Source organism: Populus alba, chromosome 8, assembly GCF_005239225.2.
Source record: "Populus alba chromosome 8, ASM523922v2, whole genome shotgun sequence".
NCBI classification, from domain to species: Eukaryota; Viridiplantae; Streptophyta; class Magnoliopsida; order Malpighiales; family Salicaceae; genus Populus; species Populus alba.
In genome coordinates, this window is record NC_133291.1 from 19,749,422 (window position 1) to 19,774,741 (window position 25,320).

Sequence of the window (25,320 nt, forward strand, 5' to 3'; positions counted from 1 at the left end):
TCACAATAATAACTTAGAGTCCGCTCTAGCAATCATCAACAACAATCATAGGAAATATGCATAGGAAAACAATCATACTCATTCATAACATAAACTGAAAATAAAAGGAAGAATAAATCTCATGGTTCTTGAAATCCAAAGGTTTGTTGTGTCCTTGTAACCAAGAAAACGAGCTTAGCCTTGCATATCTATTGAACAACTACTCCTAAAGATGAACGAATACATGATTTCTGATTTGTAGAGGGGAGAGTTTGTGTTTCTTCACTTCTGGCTGCCACCTCCTTCTACTCTCCCTCTATTTATACACAAATTGTAAGTAAGAAAAATCAAAGTTCAAGTGTGAACATCAATAGATGGTGGTAGTGTGAAGGCGGCTGGCGGCTGGCAGCTGGCGGCTGTCAGCTGTCGACTGGCGGCTGGTTTGAGGTTGGTGGCTGCCTTCCTTGACATTCTTGAATATTTACTAGAGGAGGTAAATTGATGGAAAAACTTGTATGTCAGTTTGGATGCTTCTGGATGAAATTTGGATTTGTTTCTTCACGCAACCTGCTTGGTGGCAGAATTCAGCTGTCATCTTTAAAAAATATTTTGGCTGAAATTTTGAGCGTTTATAGAGCTTGGAGTAAGGAATCCAAAAATATTGAGTTTGCATCAATTCCACTTCGGAAGATCCAGATATTGAATTTTGAATGGGAAAAGGTCAACATTGGCAAAATGCGAGATTTGACTTTGAAGGATGTGATTTCCATGATCTTTCTCTTTTTATTTTTCTTGCATTACATTTCCAGAAAGGTATGGATGTTTAGATTTTTAATACCATTTGGAATCACTTCATTTTTGACCTTTTAGAAACTCACGCTCTGCACAAAACATCGACTAAACATCAAATCTGCCAATTACCTCCAATTTACTCCTTTTTGCATCTTTCATCCAAAAGTGCCTTCAAACATAAAACAAATAATATCAAGGCATTTTATATAAATAACATAGGCAATACACTAGTTAAATGTGGGTGAAACAATCGAATAATATGGTTACATCAATGGGCGGTGTGTACAAAGGGCATGGACGTACTCAACGCAAGCTGATGACTCGCACTTACTAGGAATTCCTCGTTGAAGACCAACAATTGCAATGATCTATCCCCATCATGATGAAATTTCAAAGATTACCCAGGCCTGTCGACCAAGGCTATAGTCTTGTTGAATACATCAATGTAGTGCGCGTGTGGCCCAGAACATCTAAGGGCATCACAGACATGTTATTACCTCAAACTTCCTTAGCCTGGAAGGCCATAGTCCCTCTAAGAAGCTGGCCGTGGAGGGTCACCTCTGCATAGCTAGTTAGTAGGCCGAGGTCTCATTCGTTAATGAAATTATCCAAACAAATCGCTCCCCAACTAAGAACGGCCATGCACCACCACCCATAGAATCTCTCCTCTCTGCCTGTTGAAAGTGGACTTTAGGAAAGCTTTTGACTCTGTTCAATGGGTTTTCCTAGAAAATCTTCTTCGACAACTTGGGTTTCCAAACCGTTTTGTTTCCCTTCTCATGCAGTGTGTATCCACTGCCTCATACTTTGTTGCTGTGAATGGTGATCTATATGGGTTCTTTCTAGGCAAAAGTGGAGTTCGACAGGGGGATCCTTTATCCCCATACCTCTTCCTTTGTTGTATGGAATACCTCTTCAAGATGCTAAAGCTAGCCTTTCAGTTCCATCCCAAATGTCAGCCCCAAGGTCTTACACATCTTGCTTTTGCATAAATCCTCCTTCTCTCACGAGGTGATGCTTCCTCGGATAGATGCCTCCTCCACCAACTCAAGAATTATTCTAAAAACGGTAACTAGAGTACATTACATAATTCAAAGATTTATAAATAAGGATCGTTAACGAAATTGTAATCGAAATAAGTTCATAATTAAAGAAGAAATTCATAATATAGATTATACTACACAAAAAGCTTTCGATAAATTGTAGACGCATTATATTACATAACAAAAGGATAAATTCATTCAGTACAACATGATATTCAAAAAAATATAAGGAACTAATCTACTGTTCAGTCTTGTAGGGGGATGTACCTGAAAATAGATTTAATACAATAATTCAATTAGACAAATAAAAATAAAAAGGCATTTATAAAATTATTTTTACTTTCTTTCTTTCTTCCTTTTTTTTTTGTAAATTTAGTCAAAAGATCATTAAATTAACTTGCTCATCTAGTATTATTATATATCAATTAAATTTCAGAATAATCTACCAGTCCATTCAACAAGCACGGTTGCCATCAGTCCAAAAACTAGTTCAACATTTCACCCATTCATCAGGGTACAAATCCCATTAACCAGGGAATTAATTATTCATCTCGCCCATTTGCCAGGGCACTAATTCCATTAAATCAGGAATTAGTTCAACAACTTACCTATTCACCAGGGTATTAATCCCATTAACCAGGGACTCAGTTTCTTACAACGCCCATTCACCAGGGCACTAATCCCATTCATTCAGGAATTAATTCATCATATCGCATATCTTATTTTCTCAAGTAAACAACATAATAATTTCTAATATATCAACCACAATCAATCTGATAAAAAAAATACATATTGTCTAATGTTAAATTCAGGTATCGTGTAATTACCTGACGACTGAGCTCGAGCCGTAGTTCCCTGCTATGGTGTCGGCCTGACAGCCTCTCCTGAATTGACATGTATATCACATCATTAATCTACTTTCCATATCGAAACACTCAATAAATAAAATCCTTCCAATTATCCTTTCATTTGCCAAAATAAAATTTAGAGAGAAACATGAAAAATTTCCTTCTTTTTTTTGTTTTTGTAAATTTCCTTCCTATTCTTTCAATTTCCGCATTGTAACACATAACATTTCATCATTCAAAACAATATATATATATATATATATATATATATATATATATTCTTTAAATGTATTTATTTAAATTTATTTTACCAAAATTTAAATTAAAGGTAAACATAAAAAAATTCATGATGCATTCTCTCTTTAACATTAATATCATCTCTTTCCTACACAATCTCATCATCTTATTCAAATTCCTAAATTTTATTCTTCTTATTATTATTTTTTCAAAAAATCTCTTTTTCAAGAACACCTAAAAATTTTGCTTCAATTTCCATAATTTCCTACTTTCTCTACTCACTTCAACAATCTTAAACACAATTTCACAATCAATTATAATTTCCCCCAAAATTTATTCATGAACCCTAATTCCTCATTTCACAAAGTTCAATCAATTTAAAGTATTTATTCATCAAGAATCTTATTTAAAAGTGTAAGGGCACTTTACCAAATAATAGCCAAAGCTTTAACACTTTTGTATTGAAACTTTTCCTTGCTTGAATTATTTTTACTCCTCTCCTGGCCGAATGCTTCTTCTTCCTCTTTGAAAGGTAAGTTTGGTTTTATTTTCTTTCTCCTTCCAGCACACACTTGCACTCACATATATATATATATAATTAACTTTTTTAAAAAACACCATCCATGTCCCTAATTTTTTTCTTCCGCACACACTTGCACTTTTATATATGTATGTATATAGCTTTCTTTTCTTTTTCTTTTTTAATACCATCCATGTCCCTAATTTTTTTTTTCTTTCCTTCCGTGCACATACTTTAGCCCACATTATTTCTTTCACTTTTTTTTTAATGCCTTATATATCCCTCAACAGTAACTTTTAAGATTTTGGGTAAAATTTCCCGAATCCTGATACCTGTTTATACCAAATCTTGCCCGGGTTATATTGAATTTCACTTAAGTTACTCGTTGGTACTTTTAGTTTTATGAAATTCACTTCTAAAAAAAATCTCATAAAACATTTTCGTGCATATTTATTTATTTATATATATTAACAATTGAACAAAACATTTTAATTCAAATTCTCAAATATATCATCATTCTTATTAATTTAATTTATCCATTTTCGTCATTATTTATAATCCTGACTTTTCTTAATATCAATAATTGTAACAACCCGGCTTTCCAAGCCCAAAACAATAGTAAATTTTTAATATATATATATATATATATATATATATATATATATTTAATACACATGGTGCCGGTAATCAAAGAACTTGAATCTTCACATCATCAAAATACAATCCATACAATCAACATTTCATTTAAAAAGCGAATCTTACACAAACACATAATATTAAGTTGCATGATTTGAAGTTCATATTAAAAATATATACATAGACATGAGTTTGCATTCTAATCCTACTAATAGCCATCACAATTTTTAAATAAAAAGGATCTAATAAAAGTTATACATTCAGTACATTGATCCATACAAAATACATTGTAATTTAGAATGCATCTACATAATTCCTTGCAAAAGTAGGTTCCCGTGTATCGGGTTTCCTAGACATCTCGTTGGTGTGACGTCCCTGCAGCATTACAAAACATTTAAGAGAATTCAAATACTTAATAATAATAATAATAGTAACTAACGGTCTTGCAATATAAAGCATTAACATTTATAATTTCTTCATGTATTTGATGTAACAGCTAGGAGTACATATAGATACACAAGTTTTTGGATGCCATTCGCCGAAACTAGTCATTCATTTGTCCCGGCCATCCATCCGGATTCCATAGCAAAAGCTGTGTCGCTGCCGATCCAAAATCGGCAGCAGAAACTGCATTGCTGCCGATCAAGGAATCGGCAACGAAAACTGTGTCGCTGCCGATTTCTGTATCGGCAGCGAGGACTGCGTCGCTGCCGATCCAGAATCGGCAGCGAAAACTGGGTCGCTGTTGATTTCTGTATCGGCAGTGAATACTGCGTCGCTGCCGATCCAGAATCGGCAGCAGAAACTGCGTCGCTGCCAATTTCTGCATCGGCAACGAAATCATTCCTTTATCTCGGCCATCCATTTGGACGCCATTAGCCAAATCTAATCATTCTTTGTTCCGGCTATCTGTTTGGATGCCATTAGCCGAAGCTAATCAGTCCTTCATCCCCGCCATCCATTTGGACGCCATTAGCCAAAGCTAATCATTCTTTGTCCCAGCCATCCGTTCGGATGCCATTAGCTGAAGCTAATCACTCTTTGTCCCGGCCATCCGTTCGGATGCCATTAGCCGAAGCTAATCACTCTTTGTCCCGGCCATCCGTTCGGATGCCATTAGCCGAAGCTAATCAACCTTTAATCAACATTTAAGCATTCGACAATTTAATATCGGTTCTAACAATATGGTAGTACTCAAGTTAAAATATTTCAAGATTCAACGTATGAAAAAGAAAGGTGCAAGTCACCTACCTGCTCCACCTGTGGGTTGTTCCTGTCTTGATGATGGTCCAATCCCGATCGCACCTCCTAAGACATCAATGGTCACAAATCAGCACAGTTGTATTTATTTTATTTTTGAATCATATTCATCATCACACTTATTTCAAGAGTTCATATGTTCACATTCAAGTGTTCCATATTTTACACCATCATATCATGAAATTGTTACTAGCATTTAAGTCATTCCTGCCTAGCAGGCTTAGTGCAGAAATCGGCAGCGAGAACTGGTTCGCTGCGGGCTGCCCAATTCGGCAGCAAGAACTGGTTCGCCGTAGGCTGCCAATTCGGCAGCGACAACTGTTTTGCTGTCGGCAGCCAGTTCGACAGCGAAGACTCCATCGCTGTTGGTGCCACAGTTTCGCTGCACAACGTACAACTCGGCAGCAAATATCAATTCGCTGCAGGAAGTTTAGTTGCGGCAGCAAAACAGAATTTCGCTGCAGGAGGTTCGGTTTCGGCAGCGAAACAGAGTTTCACTGCACAACACACAAATCGACAGCGAATATTAATTCGCTACAGGAGGTTCGGTTTCAGCAGCGAAACAGAATTTCGCTGCACAACACACAAATCGGAACCATCAATTTCAGCACATAATTCTTCAACAAAATTCCAGCATAACACACACATGGAAAACCATCAATTACAGCATATGATCTTTCAATAAATTCCAGCAGAACACATTAATTTCAGCACAACAACATCACAGCAAAATACATTAATTTCAGCAACAACATCACAGCAGAACACATTAATTACCCCAGCAGAACACACACATGCATGCATGCTGGCCTACCCCATAGTTAAAGCCAGCCCTCTACCATGATTTGTTAGATATTCTGAAATTGACTTTATTTCACTTCTGTTTGCTAGTTCTCCTAGTTAATTTCAGTTTCCTTCATAGCTGGCTTCGGTCTTAGATCAATTTTTCTTAGGGTTTTTCTTCTTCATTTTCGTTTCTGATTTTAAGGGGAAGAGGAAGGGAGTTTCATGACCCATACCTTCTGAATTTAACTAAGTTTGAGTAAGGTTTCACACTATTCTTTTCTCTTCAGCTGCTGGTTCTCCTCCTTCTTCTTCCTCTCACGTTTTCCAGCTCTCTTTTTCCTCTCCTCTATGCAGCTGCCCACTCCTCTCTCAAGGTCTTATCTCTCCCTCACAAGTTCACAAGGCAATCTCTACTGGTTTGATTCACGTTTCTGTTGTGAAAGGGGAAGGGAAGAACGACATGCAGCTGCTAGTTTGGGAAGAAGATGGATCATTCTCTCTCCCCTCTTTGTATTTATACTACCCATCAAATGAAATGGGTTGTTTGGGGGTTGGTTTAGGTGTGTTCTTATCCTTGTTTGGTTTATCTAAAACCAGTTTTACCCCTCCCTCCTAGCTCTGTGTCACTGTTGATTGAGAAATCGACAGTGAAAACTGCATCGCTGCCGATTTCTGCCTCGACAACGAAAACTGTGTCGCTGCCGATCTAGAAATCGGCAGCAGAAACTGCGTCGCTGTCGATCAAGAAATGGGCAGCGAAAAACTGTGTCGCTGCCGATTTCTGTATCGGTAGTGAAGGTTGCGTCGCTGCCCAATCAGAATCGGCAACGAAAACTGCATCGCTGCAGATTTCTGCATTGGCAGCGAAAACTGCGTCGCTGCCGATTTCTGCATCGGCAGCGAAAACTGCATTCATCATCATCTCTCTCTCTCTCTAAATATATATATATATATATATATATATATATATTTATTTTTTTTTCCTTTGGGTGTTTACAATAATATTATCCGGGTTTTTACATTCTGATTCATCTCTCATCATTGCTCTGAAATCCATGGCAAAACCTTCAATCTTTCCCATCATTATAGCTTGTTCAACTCTTTTAGCAATCCTCACAATCTCATGCTAATCTTTTATGCTTGTTGTGGCTGCTTGAAGATTGGTGAAAACCTTTCAAGGTTGTTAGGTATCCTAGTAGTGCACAACACTACCACTGCAGATGCGTGGAATCACACATTGTCTCTACTAGGGGAGAAAATGATGACCATGAATCTCCTCTTCAATTCCTTCTGAACGGTGCAGCAAACAGACACCTGTAGAGGGAGTTCTGCTCTGTTGAAGTTCATATTTTCCAGTCTAGGCATGTCTCTTCTCTATACTTCTATGTTTTCATGGTGACACTTGTAGGATAAAATTGTAGATGATCTGAAACTACTTCATTCCTTCTTTGATTCCCCACTGGCAAATCCACAAACAGATCTCTGAAGAGAGAACTCTGCTACATTCAAGTTCAAGGTATACTTATGTTTTTCAAACTGGGACTAGCTCTTTTGCCTACTATAGTGTTTTGGTGTTGAAATTGGTGGTGTAAATTTTCATAGTGTCTGAAACTACTACATCCCCTTTTGTATTCCCCACTGGCAGAGCCACAAACAAATCTTTATTGAGAGAGCTCTGCTACATTGAAGTTCAATGTAAAGTCATGTTAGGGTGGAGGCTGCTGTGCTAAGCCCAAGTGGGTTGATTTTGGGTGGGAGGAGGCTATGAAGGGCACTCCTGCAGAGAAGGTAAGGGCAACATCTCCCAAGTTAATGATGGAGGGGATCGGTTACTGACTCTATGAGCGTGTTGCTGGTCCGTTGAAGGAGATGAAGCAGAGAGAGGGGTTGCTGTTGTGTTCGGTTGTCGAGGGAAGAGGAAGGTCTATGTGTAGGGAGGTTGAGGGGCTATGGGTCTGTGAGGGGAAGTTGGCGAGGGCTAGCTTTTGTGGTTTTAGTGGGTGTTCGGGTGAGAAAGGGAAGATCTGTGGCAAAGGGTGAGAGGGTGAGAGGGGGAAGATCTGTGGTTGAGGGGGAAAAAACTTTGGCTGATGAGAAGGGAGATCAAGAGGCGCTGGTTTTGTGTTGATGAGAGGGAGATGGGACAGTGCATGGGGCTGCTAGGGTTGATGGCAGAAAACAGTGATGGAGGGTGATTAGTACTTAAAAGTGCATTTTTATCAAGGTTTTATATCATCATTTTGCACTTGAAGTATCAATAACTCCTTAACTAAATCATGTTTTATAATAACATACCTAATAATATAATATACCTTTAATTTATGGTAAATGTTTATCTTAAATGCAGGCCTATCACATAAATGAAATGATTGATTGATGAGTTTAAGTATTGAAATTGAAAGGATAAAGAGAGGGCCAAACTTAGAAAAGAGATGTTGGTGCAGTCCAAACTAGAACATTGTTTGGTAATTGGGTCATATCTCGAGTTCTAGATGTCCAAATAACCTCCATTTTTTGGACATATATGGTAAGACATAGGCCTACAACTTTCATGTGGAATCCAAGATTTAAAAATGCCGTTTTCAAGTCCAAATTATAGCAACAACAGAGAAGTCCGAATATGTCCTGCAGCCCAGACATCGTTAAGTGTTCATCCCATATCTCGAGTTCTAAAAGTCCAAATGACCTCAATTTTTTTTTCTAGAAGGATAAGACAATTTCCAATAACTTTTATGGTACATGTGGTTCCAGTTCTGATGCTAGCAATGATGTTTTATTCAGACAAGAAGATAAGGATTTTCACCAAGTCAAGAGTTAGCCACCCACTCAACAATTAGTCATCAAATCAATAGTTCTAAATTTTGGCCTGTAAAAAGAGGCAATTGCCATGCATTTAGGGGCTTGGTTGTTCAGATCAAGAACTTGCTCTTTCTCTCTCTCTTTATATATTTTTTTGTAATTCTTAAGTTTTGCTTTCATTAATGTCTTGTTTATGCTTTTCATTTCCTTTCCTTTACTTAGTTAACTTGTATCTTATTTATGTTCTTATTTTGTTTATTTATGTTTCTCTTCTTCATTATGTTTAACTAAGTTTATTATGTCAAGGTGAAAAGGTTACACTAATGGTGTAAGAATAAGTATGGTGTAAACTCAACATGGACCTTAATGTTTAATATTAACATGTCTTATCTTTTTATCTTACTAATTCTTAATACCTTGCTTGTTAAATGGTTAATCTTGATTTGTGTTGTATAACACTTGGTACAAGAAGTGGTTGGCACTCTCATAGCTTAACCATATGGTATTACCTACACCTATGCTATGAAAGGAACTTGATTTGTTGTTAACATAAGTTAGCATCATGAATTCCTGACAATATTTAAAAGTTTGGTGTTACGTAAATAAGATAATTAATATGATCATGTTAACAATTTATAATGAGCTATTAATGACAAATCATCCGATTGGAACCTTCTTTGTGTGTGGTTTCTAGTTGAGTAATAAGAGTTTATACTATAATTGTTTGAAATACCATTAGTGGATCATCTAACCTTGACATTTGTTTTTATAATTGTTTAATCCTTACATTAATCTTCCATCTCAAAGCTCTCATCAACTTCTTCTTCTTCTTCTTCTTCTTCTTCTTCATTATTATTATTATTACTACTATTGTTGTTGTTGTTGTTGTTGTTGTTTTTTATAATTTATACAATTAACTTCCCTATGGTTCGACCCGGTCTTGCCGGGTTATTTATTACTTCGACACTCCTGCACTTGGGAGAAAACATCAATCTTTTGGTCATGTCAAGTTTTTGGCGTCATTGCCGGGGAGGTAAATTCTTGTACAAATTATCGTATTTATTTTATTTTCTCTTTTCACTTTTCTTGTATCTAACTTTGTTTCTTTTGTTCTTTTTCTTTTTCTTTTTCTTTTGTTTTCTTCTTCCTTTTATTCTCTTTCTACACGTGCATTAAGTGGTAGACTTTGTAGGGTATCCTCATCATTTTCAGAAAATATGACCAAAGAAGATAACCAGTCACTTCATAATGAGAATAATGAGAATAACCGAGTTAGAACACTTAGAGATCATATGAATCCTACAAGAAAAGGTGCATTGAAACTAACATTGTCTTAAACTATGAAAAATGTTATTTTATGGTAGAACAAGGAATAGTTCTTGGGCATGTTGTGTCTTCACGTGGATTAGAGGTTGATAAAGCTAAAATAGATGTTATTTCATCATTGCCTTACCCCTCCTGCATGAGGGAAATTCATTATTTTCTTGGCCATGCATGTTTCTATCAACACTTTATAAAAGATTACAGCACCCTTGTGCAAACTATTAGCTAAAGAAGTGGATTTTGTGTTTGATCAAGCATGTAAAGATGCTCATGATGAGCTTAAGAGGCGTGTCACATCTGCCCCTATCATCCAACCATAAAATTGGGATGAGCCTTTTGAGATAATGTGTGATGCGAGTGATTATGTGGTAAGGGTTGTCCTTGGGCAAAGAATAGGGAAGAATTTGCATGTTATTGCCTATGCTTCCCCGATGTTGGATAGAGCACAATGCAATTACCATACAACTGAAAAGGAACTTTTTACAATGGTGTTTGCTCTTGAAAAATTCAGGTCATATCTACTTGGTACAAAATTCATTGTTTTTACTAACCATGCAGCTTTAAGATATCTTTTGAAGAAAAAGGAGTCCAGGCCAAGATTGATTTAGTGGATCTTGCTTTTACAAGAATTTGATCTTGAGATCAAAGACAAAAAAGGTGTCGAAAACCATGTAGGTGATCACTTGAGCCGACTGAGGACTGAGGATATACAAACCGAAACAATACTAGAGACATTCCCCGATGAGCAGTTGTATGTGTTACATTCCTCTACAAGACCATGGTATGCTGATTTGGTGAACTATTTAGTCACCAAAGAATTCCCTCAAGGTTTGTCTACATCCCAAAAAGACAAGTTACGAGCTGATGCTAAATATTATTTTTGGGATACTCCTTATCTGTGGAAATTTTATGTGGATCAAGTAGTTAGGAGATGTGTACCACAAGATGAATTTCATTTCATTCTTACCTTTTGTCATTCTCATTCTTGTGGTGGGCATTTTGAAGCAAAAAGAACGGCCCACAAGATACTTGAAAGTGGTTTTTATTGGCCTTCTATTTTTAAGGATGTATATCATTTTTGCAAATCATGTGAAAAATGCCAAAGAACAAGTAATATCACTCATAAGAATTAAATGCCTTTAACAAATATTCTTGTAAGTGAAATTTTTTATGTTTGGGGTATTGATTTTATGGGTCCATTTTCTTTTCTTTTGGCAATCTTTATATCCTTCTTGTTGTTGATTATGTGCCCAAATGGATTTGAGGTGAAAAGCCACACAAACTAATGATGCTAAGGTTTGTTTTAGACTTTTTCAAGGCTTACATATTTGACAGGTTTGGAATCCCTAAAGCTATCATTAATGATCATAGCACTCATTTTTGCAATCATTCAATGGAAGCATTGTTACACAAATATCATGTGACTCATCAGACTTCCACAGCATACCATCCTCAAATGAATGGCCAAGCTGAAATTTCAAACCGAGAAATCAAGTCCATTTTAGAAAAGACAGTGCAACCTAACCGATGAGATTGGAGTCTACGACTTGGTGATGCACTTTGGGCTTATCGTACTGCTTACAAATCACCTATAGGAATGTCACCTTATAGGATGATTTATGAAAAAGCATGTCATCTACTGGTGGAGCTTGAACACAAAGCTTTTTGGGCCATTAAATAATGTAACATGGATTATGATGCTGCTAGGATTGCAAGAAAGTTGCAATTGCAAGAGTTGGAAGAGATTCAAAATGATGCTTATGAGAATGCAAGGATTTACAAAGAAAAGACTAAGAGTCTCCATGACCAAATGATTACAAGAAAAGAGTTTAATGTTGGAGACAAAGTCCTTCTTTATCATTCGCATTTGAAACTTTTTCCTGGAAAGTTGCGCTCTTGTTGGATTGGACGCTTTGTTGTTTCTAATGTTTTTCCTTATGGTGCAGTTGAAATTACAAGTTTAGAAACCAACAAAGTACTCAAGGTCAATGGGCATCGCTTGAAGCCTTTCTATGAAGGTTGGACGGTGGAACTCACCGCTTCTGCAGAGTTAGTTGAACCAATCTATGAAGAATGAGCATGCAACATGTCGAGCCAATGACATAAAACAAAAGCACTTACTGGGAGGCAACTCAGCATAAAAAGAAAAAAACAGATTTGCTTTTTTTTTTCCCTTATCTTTTTTTTTTCGCATTTTACTTTATTTTTGTCATTCTCCTATATTCCTTTTCTTTTATTTCAATATTGAGGACAATTTTGTATTTTAAGTGTGGGGGTATTGGGAGAATGCTGGTTTTCTTATTTTCATTTTCTTTGTTGTTTAAAAAAAAAAATTCTATGTTTAATCTTTTGAACTCCTATTGGTTTATGAGAATGTGAGCATTACATATGAGAATTATTTGAGATAGATTAAGATACGAATCGAATGAAGGAGTGTGCATGCAACTTTTAAGGTTTTAATTTGTTTAAGGAAATGACTTTTGAGAATATGCCATGTTGACTTCATAGTGTTATACCAATGCAAGCTTTTGAGCCTTCAACATTATATTTTTTAATTATGCATTCTTTCAATGACATGTATCTCTAGAACTTGCTTCATATCTTGTTGAGATTACATTCGCATTACATATATACATGAAGATGATAAAGGCATTAGAAATTTTAGCCACTTGAGCCAAAAAGCCAACCTAAAGCATATTATCCTTTGTGAACCCTTTATGAGCTTGTTTATTTTTTATTTGCTCGATCTATGTATAAAACTTAACTTTTTATATGTTTTCATTTTCCCCTGGCCAAGGATTAGTAAAGCATATACTTGTGATATCTCATGGAATTATGGTTGGATATCATGTGAAAAGAAAGAAAAAGTGATGCTTGATGAAAAGATGGGCAAACTTGCAAAATTCACATATGCTCTTAGTTTTCAAGAGAAAGGTAAGTTTCCATCTCAACCACAATAAAATCCAAAGGGGCAATACAATGTAAATAAAAGTAGTTCCAGAAGCCAACACATGGATTAAGTCAAATCAGTCATCACTCTTAGTAGTGGTAAGGTTATTGAAAAACCCACTCTTGAACCTTGTGAGAAAGATGATGAGCCAATCTCTGAGGGTAAGGAAGGGGTTGAATCTAAACATTGCAAAGAAAAGACTGATTCCCCACCAGCACTTCCATTTTCTTATGCCATGACCAAACAAAGGGAAGTCAATCACGATTCTGAAATCTTTGAAACTTTTAAACAAGAAGAAATTGAGGATGAAAAAGGCACCGTAAATATTGTCATGGATCATTTTTCAAAATTGACAATAGATTCGACATCCGACATCACACCAATCAATGATTACTTTCCTGATGAATCTTTATTTTCTCTTAGTTCAATGTCTTGGTTTGCTAAAAATATCAATTTTCTTGCTTCAGGATTTTTGCTAGCTCATTTGGCTAACTAAGACAAAAGAAAGTTTTTGAGCGATGTGCAAAATTTTTATTAGGATGACCCTTACTTATTCAAATATTTTCCTAATCAAATATTTCAAAGATGCATTCCCGACAATGAGGTAAGTAGTGTCATTAAATTTTCTCACTCTGAAGCATGTGAGGATCATTTCTCATCAAGAAAAATAACTGCAAAAATCGTACAAAGTGAATTTTATTGGCCCACCATGTTCAAGGACACATATGCATTCTGTAATAGCTGTGAAAATTGTCAAAAGGTGGGATTTATTTCAAAACATAGAAAGTCTTTAGATAATCTTCTACTGACTCTTAAGCCTCATCATAGTGGAGATATGCATCGTGCAATTCATGATTTATAGCTCCATTTTCATAAAGGACATGCTCATCATAGGCTTGGGAATCTGACTAAAAAAGACCATGTTTGCTAGTTTTTTAAGAAAATTGGATGGGAAGCTTATCCCCGACCCATAGAGGGCGTTTAAGCCGTTCTTGGACATAAAACCAAGGGAAGATGTGAACCACAATCACAACTATTTGTACGTACACATGTTTTCAAGAGAGAGAGAGAGAGAGAGAGAGAGACTATAGCTGGCTTCTATATAGGTGATATGATTGCATTTTCTTTTTCTCATCTATAAAACCTTCTTCTTCTTCCCTTCATTTCTACTCAACCCATACATTCTACAAGCATAGACAGGTCTTGAAATGGCAGGATCCTCAGCTCTTAAAATAAAAAATATTTGTGTTTTTTGTGGATCCAATCCTGGGAAAGAAAAAGAGTTTATAGAATCCACAAATCATCTTGGTCAGATACTAGCTGAGAGAAAGGTTCATTTAGTATATGGGGGAGGCAACCTTAGGTTAATGGGGAGAGTGTCAACAGTTGCATTCTTAGGAGGCAATCAAGTTTTAAATATTGTTCCAAAAGCTTTAGCAAAAGGGGACATCATTGAAAAAATAATTGGAGAGGAACTACAGGTCTCCACGATGTCTAATCAAATGAATGCAATGTTTAATGATTAGTACTTAAAAGTGCATATTTATCAAGATTTTATATCATCATTTTGCACTTGAAGTATCAATAACTTCTTAACTAAAGCATGTTTTATAATAACAAGTTTGATACTATAAGATACCTTAATTTATGGTAAATGCTCATTTTAAATGTAGGACTATCACATAAATAAAAAGATTTATTGATGAGTTTACGCATTGAAAGTTAAAGGACAAAGAGATGGCCAAACTTAGAAAAGAGATGTCGGTGCAGTCCAAACCGGAACATTGCTCGGTAATTGGATCATATCTGGAGCTATAGATCTTGGATTTAGGTCCATTTTATATGGATGGAAAGGTAAAACATAGGCCTACAACTTTCATTTGGACACCAAGATCTAAGAAGGCCGTTTTCAAGTCCAAATTATAGGAACAACGAAGAAGTCCGAAGCTGTCCTGCAGCCCAGACACTATTTAGTGTTCAGCCCATATCTTGAGTTCTAGAAGTCCAAATGACCTCATCTTTTTTTTGTTGGAAAGCTGAGACAATTTCCTAGAACATTCTTGAGGATTCTGGGAAAAATATGATGTTAGCAATGGCGTCTTGTTCAGACAAGAAGATAAGGATTGTCACCAAGTCAAGATGTGGCCACCCACTCATCAATTAGTCAACAAATCAATAGTTCCAAATTTTGGCATATAAAAGGAGGCACTTACCATGTATTAAGGCATCTTGGTTTCCAGATCAAGATCATGCTCTTGCTTTCTCTCTTTGTATTGCTTATGTTTTGCTTTCATTAATATCAAGTTTATGCACTTCATTTCCTTTCCTTTACTTAGTTAACTTCTTTCTCATTTATGTTCTTATCTTGTTCATCTATGTTTCTTTCTTTCATTATGTTTAGCTAAGTTAATTATGTCAAGGTGAAAAGGGTACACTAATGGTGTAAGAATAAGTATAATATAAACTTAACATGGACCTTAACGTTGGATACTAACATGTTTTTATATTTGTTATCTTGTTCACTTTTAATACTTTGCTTGTTAAATGGTTAATCTAGATTTTATGTTGTTATAACACTTGGTACAACAAATACTTGGCACTTTCATTGCCCATACTGTATGGTATAACCGACACCTGAGCTATGAAAGGAACTTGATTTGTTGTTAACATAAGTTATAATCATGAATGACTGCCAACATTTACAAGTATTAGCTTTATTCGAATAAGATAACTAATGTAATCATGTTAACAATTTATAATCTGATTGGAACCTCCTTTATGTGTGGTTTCCAATTGAGTAATAAGAGTTTATACTATACTTGTTTGAAGTACCATTAGTGGATCCTCTAACCTTGACATTTGTGTTTATCATTGTTTAATCCTTACGTTTAATCTTTCATCTCAAAGTTCTCCATTAATTTCTTCATCTTCTGCTTTTATTATTATTATTATTATTATTATTATTATTATATTATTATTATTATTATTATTTACATTATGTTTATATTTATATAATATATATATCTTTGATCTTTTCATAAAACTCAGTATATAGGCTGGAAACCTGTGACCCGATCTTTTAGATCATTCTCAGGTATAATAACGCCACGTACTGAGTATTATAATTATTATTATTATTATTGTTATTGTTGTTGTTGTTGTTGTTGTATTGTTATTTATAATTTATACAATTCACCTCTCTGTGGTTCGACCCCGGTCTTGCCGGGTTATTTATTACTTCGACCACTCCTGCACTTGGGAGAAGACATCAAGCTTTTGGTCGTGTCAAGTTTTTGGCGCCGTTGTCGGGGAGGTAGATTCCTGTATAAATTATAATATTTAATTTATTTTCTCTTTTCACTTTTCATTTTATCTAACTTTTGTTTTCTTTGTTTTGTTTTGTTTCTTTTTCTTCTATTTTCTTTTCTTCCTTTTTATTCTCTTTTTTACACGTGCATGCGAGTTTGGTCACGTACATTAAGTGGTCGACTTTGTAGGGGTATCCTCATCATTTTTTAGAAAATATGGCCGAAGAAGATAATCAATCGCTTCATAATGAGAATAATGAGAATAACCGTATGAGAACACTTAAGACCACATGAATCCCACAAGAACAAGTGCACGCTCATGCATAGTTTTCCCTCCTGATGCATCTCATTTTAATTTTAAGCCAGGCATTATTCAACTTTTACCTTTCTTTTCATGGCTTAGACCTAGAAAATCCATACTTGCATTTAAGGGAATTTGAGGAGGTCTGTAATACCTATAATGACTCAAATTGTAGCATGAACACCATTCGATTAAAGCTTTTTCCTTTTTCATTAAAAGATAAAGCTAAAACATGGCTACAAAATTTAAGACCAGGATCCATTCGTGCTTGGGATGAAATGCAACAACAATTTTTAAAGAAGTTTTTTCCATCTCACAGAACAAACTCTTTCAAAAGACAAATTATCACTTTCACTCAAAAGCCAGGAGAAACATTTTACCAATGTTGGGATAGGTATCGAGATTTACTTAATGCTTGCCCTCATCATGGTTTTGAAACATGGAGATTGGTTTCACATTTTTATGAAGGTTTAACACCTAGAGATAGGCAAATGATTGAATTGATGTGTAATGGAACCTTCGAAGATAAAGACCTTAATGAAGCAATGGAGTACTTAGACTTGCTAGCCGAAAATGCTCAAAATTGGGACACCACAGGTACTTATGAGGCACCAAGTAAAACTCAACCTTATACATCTAGTGGAGGTATGCACAACCTTAGGGAAGATCATGACCTCCAAGTCAAGTTTGCATCCTTAGCTAGAAAAGTCGAAGCACTTGAATTGAAAAAGAGTGGTCAATTAAAATTTGTTCAAGACATTGTGTGTCAAATCTGTGAAACCAATGAACATTTAACAAATGATTGTCCAACTTTGCCTTCTTTTAAGGAATGCCTCCATGAACAAGCCCATGCTTTAAACAGTTTCCAAAGACCCAACCATAACCCATACTCCCAAACGTATAACCCTGGTTGGAGAAATCACCCAAATTTTAGTTGGAAGAGTGATAGCAACAATGCACAAACTTCACAGCCACCGTTTCAAGCACATCATAATTTCCAAAATTCTCATGGATATGCACCTCCTTATGCTCTACCTCCTAGAAGAAATCTTGAGGAAACATTGCATGCATTCATTGAAAAGTAGGAGACAATCAACACTCAACTTGCTCAAAGCATGACAGATTTTAAAGATGCTCTTACAAAATTAACATATGCTCTCAGTTTCCAAGAGAAAGGTAAGTTTCCATCTCAACCACAACAAAATCCAAAGGGGCAATACAATGCAAATGCGAGTAGTTCTGGAAGCCAACACATGGATCAAGTCAAATCAGTCATCACTCTTCGTAGTGGTAAGGTTATTGAAAAACCCATTCTTGAACCTTGTGAGAAAGATGATGAGTCTATCTCTGAGGGTAAGGAAGGGGTTGAACCTGAACATTGCAAAGAGAAGGCTGATTCCCCGCCAGCACTTCCATTTCCTCATGCCATGACTAAACAAAGCAAAGTCAATCACAACTCTGAAATCTTTGAAACTTTCAAATAGGTAAGGATCAATATACCTTTGTTGGATGCTATTAAACAGGTTCCTTCCTATGCTAAATTTTTGAAAGATCTATGCACTGTGAAGAGAAAACTGAATGTGAAAAAGAAAGCCTTTTTAGCCGAACAAGTAAGTGTCATTCTTCAAAACAATAATGCTTTGAAATATAAAGACCCTGGTTGTCCTACAATTTCTTGCTTTATTGGAGAACATAAAATTGAAAGAGCCTTACTTGATCTTGGAGCTAGTGTGAATTTACTTCCATATGCAGTCTTTCAAAGTCTCAATCTAGGTGAGTTAAAACCAACCTCTGTAACTCTTTTACTTGCCGATAGATCTGTAAAAGTGCCTAGAGGAATAGTTGAAGATGTGTTAGTACAAGTCGATAAATTCATTTATCCTGTGGATTTTGTTGTCTTGGATACACAACCTGTTGAAGCATGTAATTCAATTCCTGTCATTTTAGGACGTCCTTTTCTTGCCACTTCTAATGCATTGATTAATTGTAGGAATGGACTGATGAAGCTATCATTTGGAAACATGACATTGGAGATGAATATTTTCAATATTTACAAGCAACCTGGAGATGATAATGATTTACAGGAAGTGGACTTTATTGAAAAATTAGTTCATGATCAGTTTCAAACCACTTCTATTGAAACTGAGATTGATGAATCCGATGATTTGCAAATGGTCTACTTTCAGGAATCAAAGGCATGCAATTGGAGACCATAAATTGAAGAATTGCCACCACGATCAATTGAGCCCATACCTTCAAGTGTTCAACCACCAAAACCTGAATTGAAGCCATTACCATTTAATCTCAAATACTCATTTTTGGGAGAAAAATGAAACTTTTCCGGTAATAATCTCTTTTCAAAACTTAATGCACATCAAGAAGGTAAGTTATTAACAGACTCTGAAAATGCATAAAAAATGCAATTAGGATGGACCATAACTGACATAAAAGGAAATTAGCCCTTTGATTTGCACACATAGGATTTATTTGGAGGAAAATGCTAAACCCTCTAGAGAAATGCAACGAAGGCTTAATCCTAATATGAAAGAAGTAGTGAAAAATAAAGTCATTAAGCTTCTAGATAATGAAATCATTTATCCTATTTCTGACAGCAAATGGGTAAGTCCTACCCAAGTTGTACCCAAAAAGTCTGGAGTCACTGTGATAACAAATGAGAAAAATGAGTTAATTCCAACTAGGACTGTTAGTGGTTGGCGCATATGCATTGACTATAGGAAACTTAATTCTATGACTAGAAAAGATCATTTCCCTTTACCTTTCATGGATCAAATCCTAGAAAGAGTTGCAGGTCATGAATTTTATTGTTTCCTAGATGGCTATTCAGGTTACAATCAAATTGAAATTGCATTGGAAGATCAAGAGAAGACTACTTTCACATGTCCATTTGGTACTTTTGCATATCGAAGGATGTCTTTTGGATTATGTAATGCACCAGCCACGTTTCAAAGATGCATGCTTAGCATATTTAGTGATATGGTTGAACGTTTTCTTGAGATTTTTATGGATGATTTTTCCTGTTTTTTGGTGATTCATTTGATGATTGTTTGACTAACTTAGAAAAGGTTTTAAGCAGGTGTGAAGAGAAGAAATCTTGTATTGAATTGGGAAAAATGTCACTTTATATGGTAACAAACGACATTGTACTTGGTCACAATCGTTTCATCGAAAGGAATTGAGGTTGACAAATCTAAAATCGAGTTAATTGCCAACTTACCAACACCAAAATATGTTAAAGATGTTAGATCATTCTTAGGACATGCTGGTTTTTATAGAAGGTTCATTAAAGATTTTAGTGTAATATCTAAGCCCTTGAGTAACCTTCTAACAAAGGATAATATTTTTGAATGGACTGAACATTGTGAAGAAGCCTTTGTTAAACTTAAAAACTTGCTTACTTCTGCTCCTATCATTCAACCTTCTGATTGGTCATTACCTTTTGAAATAATGTGTGACGCTAGTGATTATGCCGTGGGTGCTGTCTTGGGACAAATAAAAGATAAGAAACCTTATGTGATTTACTATGCAAGTAAAACTTTAAATAGTGCTCAAATGAATTACACCACCACTGAAAAAGAATTACTTGCAGTAGTATTTGCTTGTGATAAATTCAGATCTTATCTTGTTGGCTCACCTGTTGTTGTTTTTAGTGATCATGCAGCATTGAAATATTTTCTTTCTAAGAAAGATTCTAAGGCTAGATTGGTGCGGTGGATTTTGTTACTTCAAGAATTCGATATCACAATCAAAGACAAGAAAGACATCGAAAATGTTGTTGCAGATCATTTGTCAAGATTGACAACAGATTCGAAATCTGACATCACACCAATCGATGACTACTTTCCCGATGAATCTTTATTTTCCGTTTCTAGGATGCCTTGGTTTGCTAAAATTGTTAATTTTCTTGTTTCGGGACAATTGCCAGCTCATTGGAGTGCCCAAGACAAATGAAAGTTCTTGAACGAAGTGAAGAACTTTTATTGGGATGACCCTTATTTATTCAAATATTGTCCTGATCAAATATTTCAAAGATGCATTCCTGACAATGAGGTAAGTAGTGTCATTAAATTTTGTCATTCTGAGGCATGTGGGGGTCATTTCTCATCAAGAAAGACAACTGCAAAAATCTTACAAAGTGGATTTTATTGGCCCACCATGTTCAAGGACTCACATGCATTCTGCAAGACTTGTGAAAATTGTCAAAAAGTTGGGATCTATTTCAAAAACATCACATGATGCCTTTTAAATCCTATTCTTGTCATTGAGATCTTTGATTGTTGGGGTATAGATTTTATGGGTCCATTTCCTCATCATTTTGGTTTCGGTGTACATATTAGTCGCAGTAGATTATGTTTTCAAAAATGGATAAAGGCAAATTCCAAGTCGAAACAATGATCACAAAATAGTGATAAAGTTTTTGAAAGACAATATTTTGAGTCGATTTGGAATCCCTCGAGCCATGATAAGTGATGGTGGAACACATTTCTGTAACAAGCCATTTGATTCTTTAATGAAGAAATATGGAATCACACACAAAGTTGCCACCCCTTATCACCCTCAGACAAGTGGACAAGTAGAGCTTGCTAATAGGGAGATCAAACAAATCTTGGAGAAAACAGTGAACCCTAATCGGAAAGACTGGTCTTTAAGACTTAATGATGCACTTTGGGCTTATCGAACTGCATATAAAACATCATTAGGGGTGTTTTAACACCTAATACCCTAAAGTCAACTGACTTGGGAGCTATTGGCCCAAAGTTTGTTACATGGGTTACGGAGAAAAGCTTAAGGGAATCAAACATTGCACTATCTACATATCAGTATCTGCAACCCGAGTTGTTAAGCTCGTAGGGGTGTCTCAACACCTAATGCCCTAAGACCAAACTGGTCTGGGAGTCATTAGCCTAAAACCGTTACATGGGTTAAAGATACATTGTGTTTTAAGTTGTATGTGTATATAAAAATAAAATAAAAAAATAAAATAAAAAGAAGAAGAAAGAAAAAAAAAGCAAAAAAAAAAAAAAGAAAAAAAGAAAAGAAAGAAAAAAAAGAAAAAAAGAAAAAAAGTAATAAATAATAATAATAATCCAACCCAAGGAAGTTCACCCTAAACATTTGAACATAATGTTGTTTTCTTTCCAACAAAAGCCCCATCATCTATGTTTTCATATATTGAGCACATAAAAAGAAGGGGTATTAATATCTTGTTTAAGAAGTATGAAGCAGGAATATAAATTTAATGAGAGTTTGTTTATCTGGATAGATTAATGGAAGTTGAATGATGAATGCTTTGATTTGTGGAACTTGCAAATTGTTTCTCTATTTTAACGCTTTTGATTACTAGGGACTAGTAATAAGCTGGTTTGGGGGTGTGATTAGTACTTAAAAGTGCATGTTTAATCAAGGTTTTTATATCATCATTTTGCACTTGAAAGTATCAATAACTCCTTAACTAAAGCATGTTTTATAATAACAAGTTTGATACTATAAGATACCTTAATTTATGGTAAATGCTCATTTTAAATGCAGGACTATCACAGAAATAAAAAGATTGATTGATGAGTTTACGCATTGAAAGTTAAAGGACAAAGAGATGGCCAAACTTAGAAAAGAGATGTCGGTGCAGTCCAAACCGGAACATTGCTCGGTAATTGGATCATAACTGGAGCTCTAGATCTTGGATTTAGGTCCATTTTATATGGATGGAAAGGTAAAACATAGGCCTACAACTTTCCATTGGACACCAAGATCTAAGAAGGCCATTTTCAAGTCCAAATTATAGGAACAACGAAGAAGTCCGAAGCTGTCCTGCAGCCCAGACACTATTTAGTGTTCAACCCATATCTTGAGTTCTAGAAGTCCAAATGACCTCATCTTTTTTTTGTTGGAAAGCTGAGACAATTTCCTAGAACATTCTTGAGGATTCTGGGAAAATTATGATGTTAGAAATGACGTCTTGTTCAGACAAGAAGATAAGGATTGTCACCAAGTCAAGATGTGGCCACCCACTCATCAATTAGTCAACAAATCAATAGTTCCAAATTTTGGCCTATAAAAAGAGGCACTTACCATGTATTGAGGCATCTTGGGTTCCAGATCAAGATCATGCTCTTGCTTTCTCTCTTTGTGTTGCTTATGTTTTGCTTTCATTAATATCAAGTTTATGCACTTCATTTCCTTTCCTTTACTTAGTTAACTTCTTTCTCGTTTATGTTCTTATCTTGTTCATCTATGTTTCTTTCTTTCATTATGTTTAGCTAAGTTAATTATGTCAAGGTGAAAATGGTACACTAATGGTGTAAGAATAAGTATAATATAAACTTAACATGGACCTTAACATTGGATACTAACATGTTTTATATTTGTTATCTTGTTCACTTTTAATACTTTGCTTGTTAAATGGTTAATCTAGATTTATGTTGTATAACACTTGGTACAACAAATACTTGGCACTTTCATTGCCCATATTGTATGGTATAACCGACACCTGAGCTATGAAAGGAACTTGATTTGTTGTTAACATAAGTTATAATCATGAATGTCTGCCAACATTTACAAGTATTAGCTTTATTCGAATAAGATAACTAATGTAATAATGTTAACAATTTATAATCTGATTGGAACCTCCTTTATGTGTGGTTTCCAATTGAGTAATAAGAGTTTATACTATACTTGTTTGAAGTACCATTAGTGGATCCTCTAACCTTGACATTTGTGTTTATCATTGTTTAATCCTTACGTTAATCTTTCATCTCAAAGTTCTCATTAATTTCTTCATCTTCTTCTTTTATTATTATTATTATTATTATTATTATTTACATTATGTTTTATATTATATAATATATATCTTTGATCTTTTCATAAACTCAGTATATAGGCTGGAAACCTGTGACCCGATCTTTTAGATCATTCTCAAGTATAGCAACGCCACGTACTGAGTATTATAATAATAATTATTATTGTTATTATTATTGTTGTTGTTGTTGTATTGTTATTTATAATTTATACAATTCACCTCTCTGTGGTTCGACCCCGGTCTTGTCGGGTTATTTATTACTTCGACACTCCTGCACTTGGAAGAAGACATCAAGCTTTTGGTCGTGTCATTTAACCATGCTGATGCCTTCATTGCTTTACTAGGTGGTCTGGGTACTTTGGAAGAGATCTTTCATATTTCCTCTTGGGCCCAACTGTACATTCATCATAAACCTACAGGTTTGTTAAATGTTAATGGTTTAATGGTTTTTATAATAATTTGTTGTCTTTTCTTGATCAAGCTGTGGAACAACAATTTCTAACATCTTTGGCACAATAAATCATAATCTATGCTGCTAGTATTGAACATTTGATTGACCAACTACAATCTTTCATCCCAATAATTGATCCCTCCATGAGTCGTATAAATTGGTCAACTAAGGAAAGCTGTAAAAAGCTTAGATTGGATTTAAGCCTTCATTCGTGAAACCTTGTGTCTTTTGGTTTTATTAATAGCATATTATTTTATTTTGTTATTTCTTATTTTGTTTAAGTGTTTTTCATGATTGTCAGTGTTCGTTGTTTCAAGTGATGTCTTCTATACTCTATCTTTCTACCTTAGGACATTGAGGACAATGTCTCATCTTGGTTGGGGAGAGAGGGTAGTAATTGCCAAAAAAAACTAACTACTTTTGTTTTTAATAAAACCATTTGACAAAAATGTTATTATAAGGATGACAGAGTAAGGGAGAATTTTATTGACTCTTGAGACGCATCTTATTAAACATTTTCCAATGGTTATTTGCAATATTCATAACAAGGTTTATCACACACTTCTCTTGAAATATTCAAGTTTACAAACTCTTGCATTGTTATCACTTGATTATGCTCATATACTCATTTAACAAGTATTTTTAAACCTTCATTTTCACACACACACACTTTAACATATGATTGTGGGTTTCACATTAGATTATTACATTATTTATATTCTTTTGTTAAAAGTAACAACAAAGGGAAAAGGATAGTGTATCATTTGCAAAACAAAAAAAAGAAAAGAAAAAGAAAAAGAAATTGATAATATTAATGATAATAAAAACATAGATAAGTTTGGTTTCGTAGCCTCCCTAACCTAAGCAATTAAGCCCGAAGGAGTGTTTTAACACTTAATACCCTAAAGTCAACTGACTTGGGAGCTATTGGCCTAGTGCTTGTTGCATGGGTTAAGGAGAAAAGCTTAAGCAAATCAAACATTGCACTATCTACGTATCAATATCTACAACCCAAGTTACAAAGCTTGTAGGGGTGTCTCAACACCTAATGCCCTAAGACCAACTAGTCGGGGAGTCATTAGCCTAAAGCTCGTTACATGGGTTAAAGATGCATTGTGTTTTAAGTTATATAAATGTATGTATGTGTGTGTGTGTGTGTGTGTGTGTATAAATGAAAAAAAATAAAAAAAGAAAAAGAAAAAATAATAATAATCTCAACTCAAGGAACTTAACCTTAACATTAGAACAAGATTTTGTTTTCTTCCAAGTAAAG

General features: G+C 35.1%; 1 pseudogene; it reads left to right on the forward strand.

The window, feature by feature from the left end:
• Positions 1-21,511, forward strand: part of LOC140955891 (uncharacterized) — a 200,426-nt pseudogene extending 178,915 nt beyond the window's left edge.
• Positions 21,512-25,320: the final 3,809 nt, after the last annotated feature.